The sequence below is a fragment of the Pinus tabuliformis genome, chromosome 7 (assembly GCF_031772625.1).
Source record: "Pinus tabuliformis cultivar Carrire ecotype Pingquan chromosome 7, CPIR1, whole genome shotgun sequence".
Taxonomy (NCBI): Eukaryota; Viridiplantae; Streptophyta; class Pinopsida; order Pinales; family Pinaceae; genus Pinus; species Pinus tabuliformis.
The window spans coordinates 982,130,944-982,138,341 of record NC_142293.1 but is presented as its reverse complement, the minus strand read 5'-3'; the positions used below and the strand labels follow the sequence as shown (position 1 = coordinate 982,138,341).

General features: G+C 39.4%; 2 pseudogenes; both read left to right on the top strand.

Moving 5' to 3' along the window:
• The first annotated feature begins 264 nt into the window (after window positions 1-264).
• Window positions 265-711, top strand: LOC149250897 (histone deacetylase 9 pseudogene; annotated as a pseudogene).
• A 4,721-nt stretch (window positions 712-5,432) lies between these two features.
• LOC149250896 (histone deacetylase 9 pseudogene) lies at window positions 5,433-5,924 on the top strand (annotated as a pseudogene).
• Window positions 5,925-7,398: the final 1,474 nt, after the last annotated feature.

Here is a 7,398-nt window from a genome sequence, read left to right as displayed (position 1 = left end):
AAGACCCTGGCAAAAGCAAGGAATGAAGGGCGACTGTTCTCTAAGCTGGAATGGCCCAAAGATCCAGAACTGAGACAACAAATAAAGCGGTTTCATTTACTCGTGACTATCAAGGATTCTGCTGCCAATATTCCAAGGAATCTAGAGGCAAGATGCCGATTAGAATTTTTCACAAATTCTTTGTTCATGAAAAGGGCACCAGTAAAACCTGTGCGAGAAATGCTTTCATTCAGTGTGTTTACGCCATATTAATGGGAAACTGTTATGTACAGTATAACGAAAAGAGAAGGGAAATATTATGCTATTAATGTCCCTCTCAAAGATGGAATTGATGATGCAAGTTTCACGCGACTTCTCAAAACTATTATTTCCAAGGTAGTCGAAATATACCAGCCGGGTGCTATTGTTCTTCAGTGTGGAACTGATTCACTTGCTGGGGATTTCCTTGGTTGCTTTAACCTATCCATCGATGGTCATGCACAGTGTGTGAGATTTGTGAAAAAAATTAATCTGCCACTATTGGTTACTGGGGGAGGAGGCTACACAAAAGAGAATGTTGCTCGTTGTTGGTCCGTGGAAACTGGAGTACTTCTTGATACAGAACTTCCTAATGAAATTCCTGATAATGATTACATCAAGTACTTCGCGCCTGACTATTCCTTAAAGAACATGGAGAATCTGAATAGCAAGACAGCCTTGACAGTAATGTGATGACGGATGAACACTATCTTCAGCAGTACAATGCAATCGATATTCTTAAAGGATGTCTCTAAATGTTGAGTTGGATGAAGTTCTGGCTTATGAGGCGGTTTATGCATTGTGTGTTAGGTTCGCGTGAAAAACATATGGACATATTTTGAGAACTCATTATTACATTTGCATCAATCAAATGCTTTTCAACCTGTAGCTTCTGAATTTTCTACACATTAACAGTGACAGAGATACAATGATTGGTCTGTAATATGAAGCATGTCATGAATCAGATCTCGTGCTTTCATCATAGTGCTCTGTGACAGCAAGATTGGATTAGCAACAGTAATTCAATATTCGTTGACCTGGACTTGGATTGCAAAGATATGTGAGCAGAGCCATTCTGAGAGGTCAAAATGTTGTTGCTTCCAAAGGTTGAGATATTACTAATCAAGAGTAATTCTGAGATTTGCTTGACAGTTTGATGGTGTTGATTTGCATTGCAGGAACATAAATTTAGATGCTACAGATGGTACCTAAGTTTTGGACTTGTATTTATATCAGGGCACAATACTTGTAATGCAGAGGTCTCGTTTAAAACCTAATGGCCACAAATCATCAGTCCTTTCAAGAACAGGCCAGGTGAAAAAGAAGACATGCTGCTGTCCATTTGAGAAAGTTAAGGAAAATTAGGGCCGAGAAGCAAGGGACATCTCCAGCATGACTGAGTAGTTAAAGGAGTTGGCGTACAAGGTCGATATGGAGTACTAAAGACATCCAGCTCAGCCATATCAAAAAGGACCAGGTGTCAAAGAACAAAGAGAAGTCATTATGCGTGGAAGATAGAGTTAGAGTTATAGTTAGTTTAGGACTCTTAAACACTACAGTTAGTTCCTGATTGTATTTATGAGTCAGTTCAATAGCAAATAGGTGTCATTAGTGGTAGTCATCGAGCTCCCCTCATGCTGGAGGAGGAAGCTCGAAGTAGTTAGAATAATGTTTCTATATATAGCTGAAACATCTATGTAATGGGGGTTGGATATTTGATAAAACAGAGTATTGTTTGGCTTGTGTAAAAACTCAGTTTCAGTAATATAATTTGCTGCTTTTCTTCTCAGGATTCATACAGTATTTCTATGTTCAAGATGTGTGGTTTTACTTTGTCCTTGATGTTTTTTCAGTTGTATAAATACACAATCACTCAGAATTCACTTATGCTGCTCTGATTTCCTGTGTGTATTTGTAAACTGTGGTTTTCTATGAGTTGTGTTTTGAGCATCTAAATGCCATATGCCCTGACTTCTATGTAAAAGTAGTGTCATTGTTTACTGAAGTATGATTGACTCCATAGGCCCAATGGAAACTTATGTAATGTTTGTCCAGCCTTCATTATTTGTCAATGTTATTCACAAGAGTTAGCCATCTTATTAATAGTCAAAATCAATAATCCTTTGAGAGAGCCTTCTCAGGCTAAGGAGGCTAAGCCTTAGTCAAAAGATTGGTGTGAAATAGTTACAATGAGATAGTCTGATCAACAGCCTATCAGGGTCCTATTTTGGTGATAACATTTTGGTGCGTCTGCCGGGAGTCTGAAGATTATTCATTCGCGAAATCAATGGCTGAACTTCTAAAGGTAGCAGGAGCTCAGACATCATTTTGAGGCTGCGAAACTACCTTGGCGACTCCACACATCGAATAATAAATTGGAAGGTGACTCCACTGCTAGAAGATCAGTAGCTTGATGAAGTTTCAAGATGAATTCCACTGCAAGAATGAATGCCAGGTATGCTCCTATGAATCGGTCTCATATCCCTGGTTTTCCAAATCCTATGCCAAAGGTTGATTGGTTAGAGGATCTTCCAATATTCAAAGATGAAAAGAAGGACAATGCTACTCTTCATTTGGTTAAATTCCATATGCATGTACGCAGTCTTAAGGTTCATTTCCCTGAATATTGTCTCATGAAAATGTTTATGACCACTTTAGAAGGAAAAGCATGGTCTTGGTATATAAGTCTGGAAAATGGTTCAATATATTCGCTTGCTAGTTTTCATGATGAATTCTGTGAAATGTATAAAGAAGGTTATCCTTCCTTATTGCTGCTTAAAGATTGCTGTAGGCATTCTTTAAATCTTATTCAGTACTTGGAGGATTGTTATGATGATGATGAATTTATGGATGAAGAAATTTTAGAGGCTCTTCATAACAATGCATTTCAACACCAAGAAGAAAGTATAACATCTCATGAAACGCAGCATGAAGATCAGCAGGGGTTTACTTGTGAAAACCATGTTCAATCCTCTGATATTGATGAAGAGATGCAGCAGACTTCTCAGGCTTCAGATGATTATGAGTATGAAATTGATTGCAAACAGCAAGAAGTACTGGAAGATAGCTTCTACAACCCTCAGGCGGAGGAAAAGGTTGGTTTTTTATCTCAAACTTCTCAGCAGCTTACAGCAATAAATGATCATAAGAAAGAGGAAAATTACATTGTTTGTAGGCAGCATTCAGAAAAGCAGTTCGATAGCATATCAAAAGAATATTGTGTGGTTGAGAATCAGTTGTTTAAAGATGTGGAATATTATGATGATCATCAACATAACCATGTATTCTTTGACCCTATAAGTGAATATATGGACAAGCTTTGCACTCCGGTCTTTCATTTTCATTTACATTATGAAGATCAAGTATATTATGAGTTGATTTGGTCATCTCACTACCATGGTTATTTTGAGGTTGAATGCAGTCAAGAGCCTCCAATATCAGAGAAGACAATTGATTGGCTTTATTAGAAATATCATGTTGCTTGAGCTACAAGTGGAGCTTGCAACTGATAGGGTAGGTAGGTAGGAAAGTGCAAATAAGCTCAAGGTTGACTGAGCATTTTTTTTTTCAGTAGTGGTAGATTTCTTTTTCCCACAGTGATCATCAAGCTTAAGCCTGAGGTGAAGGCCCAAGAAAATGGAAAGGGATGTTTGTCAAGCAAATTTCTGTTTGTCATAAATGGATAATGCACTAGACCTGCATGTTCTTAGTGTAATGCAGGAGCACACTATCCCAAGTGGAGCCAATGTTATCACTCAAGAAATTTTTTTTTTTTTAATTTTTCACATCAGTTCGATTGTTTGTCAAAGGCACATAAATCCTTTCTATCAGTTTCGCAGCGCAGCATGTTTTAAGTGATTTCGTAGCGCATAATTCATATTTTGCACTGGCTACGCTACGAAATTGGGGATTTGTCCTAATTCATAGCACATCTCACCCAGCTGTCACATTTATCAGAATCTGCTGTGTGTTAGATCGATTAGGTGTCGGGGTACTGGCACACGTTGCAGTTTTTCTGGAAGTATTTGGCCAGTTGGTTCCATGCCAAAGTCTTTTAGAAATCTGGATGTTTGAAAAAGTATTTGAAAAAGTATTGCGAATGTTTCCAAGCAAATATTTTATGCTCAGAAATTTGCAAATGCATGGGCGGTTTTTGCATATGGTGGGCTCCCGCTTCTCATCAAACTTTGTCGAAATGAGTCTTCTGCAATTCAAGAGTTGGCAGCCTCGGCCATCTGCAATCTATCACAGACAGATGAAATAAAAAGAGCATTAAGGGAGGCAGGGTGCGTTGGTCTGCTTGCACAGATGTTGGATGGCAAGCCTAGCTTCTCTCAACAACTTGCTATCCTCAAAATGAAATCGTGACAAAGATATTCCCCATTGCTGCGTTGTTGGTCCTCTCCTACAGCAACAGTTGCAAGAAGAGGATTGTGTCTGCGGGAGCTTGCCAATACCTCAAGATACTGGCAGGGATGGAGGTTGTCGGAACAAAAAAAAAGACTCTGCGGAAATTAGCAAAGAGCAGGAAATATATTACAATTCCGCCTGGTCCAATCCTGGAGGTAATCGTATCCATAATGAGATATATTTCAAGCCAAATTTGGATGGAGAAGGTGGAGAATGTGTCGGTTTCGAATCCTTTTCTGCCGCTTGCAACTTTGCGTTGCATTAGCACACAATTCAAGTCTGGAGTTTGAACCATTTTCTTGACTTCAGGACATGTCGGCACGCCAATCTTTATGCTTCCATGAGTCATGTCACAGGGCTTCCTCCTGCAGCATTAGAAGAGGATTCCCCTGGAGTTCTCTTGAAGAGAATTCGTGAACTGGAAGAGAGCCATGAGCACATGCGACAAGAAATGTCCAAATTGTTGGACGACACATACAGCCACCACCTCCACCGTCATCATAATAGACCCTCAGCCTTTCATTTACCTGAAAATGGGGCTCAGAGAAGTCGGCGGTTTGAATCCCCTCCGGAGGCGCAATTGCTTTCTCCTCAGAGATCCTGTTTGGTCGCTGCCAAGAGAGCCGACTTCGATTTTAAGAAAAAAAGGCAGTGAAAGATCAGCTCTAGGCCAACATGAAGAGCCGGGAGCCTCTCCTTGGTGTAGAGAGGGTTCTGCTGAGAATAGAGGAGAGGCAAGCGGTTCTTCCTTCGAACGGGTGGCGGTTAAGCACTATGACACCTGGAAGACCCTGGCAAAAGCAAGGAATGAAGGGTGATTGTTCTCTAAGCTGGAATGGCCCAAAGATCCAGAACTGAGACAACAAATCAAGCGGTTTCATTTACTCGTGACTATCAAGGATTCTGCTGCCAATATTCCAAGGAATCTAGAGGTAAGACGCCGATTAGAATTTTTCACAAATTCTTTGTTCATGAAAAGGGCACCAGTAAAACCTGTGCGAGAAATGCTTTCATTCAGTGTGTTTACGCCATATTACAAGGAAACTGTTATGTACAGTATAACGGAAAGAGAAGGGAAATATTATGCTATTAATGTCCCTCTCAAAGATGGAATTGATGATGCAAGTTTCACGCGACTTTTCAAAACTATTATTTCCAAGGTAGTCGAAATATACCAGCCGGGTGCTATTGTTCTTCAGTGTGGAACTGATTCACTTGCTGGGGATTGCCTTGGTTGCTTTAACCTATCCATCGATGGTCATGCACAGTGTGTGAGATTTGTGAAAAAATTTAATCTGCCACTATTGGTTACTGGGGGAGGAGGCTACACAAAAGAGAATGTTGCTCGTTGTTGGTCCGTGGAAACTGGAGTACTTCTTGATACAGAACTTCCTAATGAAATTCCTGATAATGATTACATAAAGTACTTCGCGCCTGACTATTCCTTAAAGAACATGGAGAATCTGAATAGCAAGACAGCCTTGACAGTAATGTGATGACGGATGAACACTATCTTTAGCAGTACAATGCAATCGATATTCTTAAAGGATGTCTCTAAATGTTGAGTTGGATGAAGTTCTGGCTTATGAGGCGGTTTATGCATTGTGTGTTAGGTTCGCGTGAAAAACATATGGACATATTTTGAGAACTTATTATTACATTTGCATCAATCAAATGCTTGTCAACCTGTAGCTTCTGAATTTTCTACACATTAACAGTGACAGAGATACAATGATTGGTCTGTGATATGAAGCATGTCATGAATCAGATCTCGTGCTTTCATCATAGTGCTCTGTGACAGCAAGATTGGATTAGCAACAGTAATTCAATATTCGTTGACCTGGACTTGGATTGCAAAGATATGTGAGCAGAGCCATTCTGAGAGGTCAAAATGTTGTTGCTTCCAAAGGTTGAGATATTACTAATCAAGAGTAATTCTGAGATTTGCTTGACAGTTTGATGGTGTTGATTTGCATTGCAGGAACATAAATTTAGATGCTACATATGGTACCTAAGTTTTGGACTTGTATTTATATCAGGGCACAATACTTGTAATGCAAAGGTCTCGTTTAAAACCTAATGGCCACAAATCATCAGTCCTTTCAAGAACAGGCCAGGTGAAAAAGAAGACATGTTGCTGTCCATTTGAGAAAGTTAAGGAAAATTAGGGCCGAGAAGCAAGGGACCTCTCCAGCATGACTGAGCAGTTAAAGGAGTTGGCGTACAAGGTCGATATGGAGTACTAAAGACATCCAGCTCAGCCATATAAAAAAGGACCAGGTGTCAAAGAACAAAGAGAAGTCATTATGCGTGGAAGATAGAGTTAGAGTTATAGTTAGTTTAGGACTCTTAAACACTACAGTTAGTTCCTGATTGTATTTATGAGTCATTTCAATAGCAAATAGGTGTCATTAGTGGCAGTCATCGAGCTCCCCTCATGCTGGAGGAGGAAGCTCGAAGTAGTTAGAATAATGTTTCTATATATAGCTGAAACATCTATGTAATGGGGGTTGGATATTTGATAAAACAGAGTATTGTTTGGCTTGTGTAAAAACTCAGTTTCAGTAATATAATTTGCTGCTTTTCTTCTCAGGATTCATACAGTATTTCTATGTTCAAGATGTGTGGTTTTACTTTGTCCTTGATGTTTTTTCATTTGTATAAATACACAATCACTCAGAATTCACTTATGCTGCTCTGATTTCCTGTGTGTATTTGTAAACTGTGGTTTTCTATGAGTTGTGTTTTGAGCATCTAAATGCCACATGCCCTGACTTCTATGTAAAAGCAGTGTCATTGTTTACTGAAGTATGATTGACTCCATAGGCCCAATGGAAACTTATGTAATGTTTGTCCAGCCTTCATTATTTGTCAATGTTATTCACAAGAGTTAGCCATCTTATTAATAGTCAAAATCAATAATCCTTTGAGAGAGCCCTCTCAGGCTAAGGAGACTAAGCCTTAGTCAAA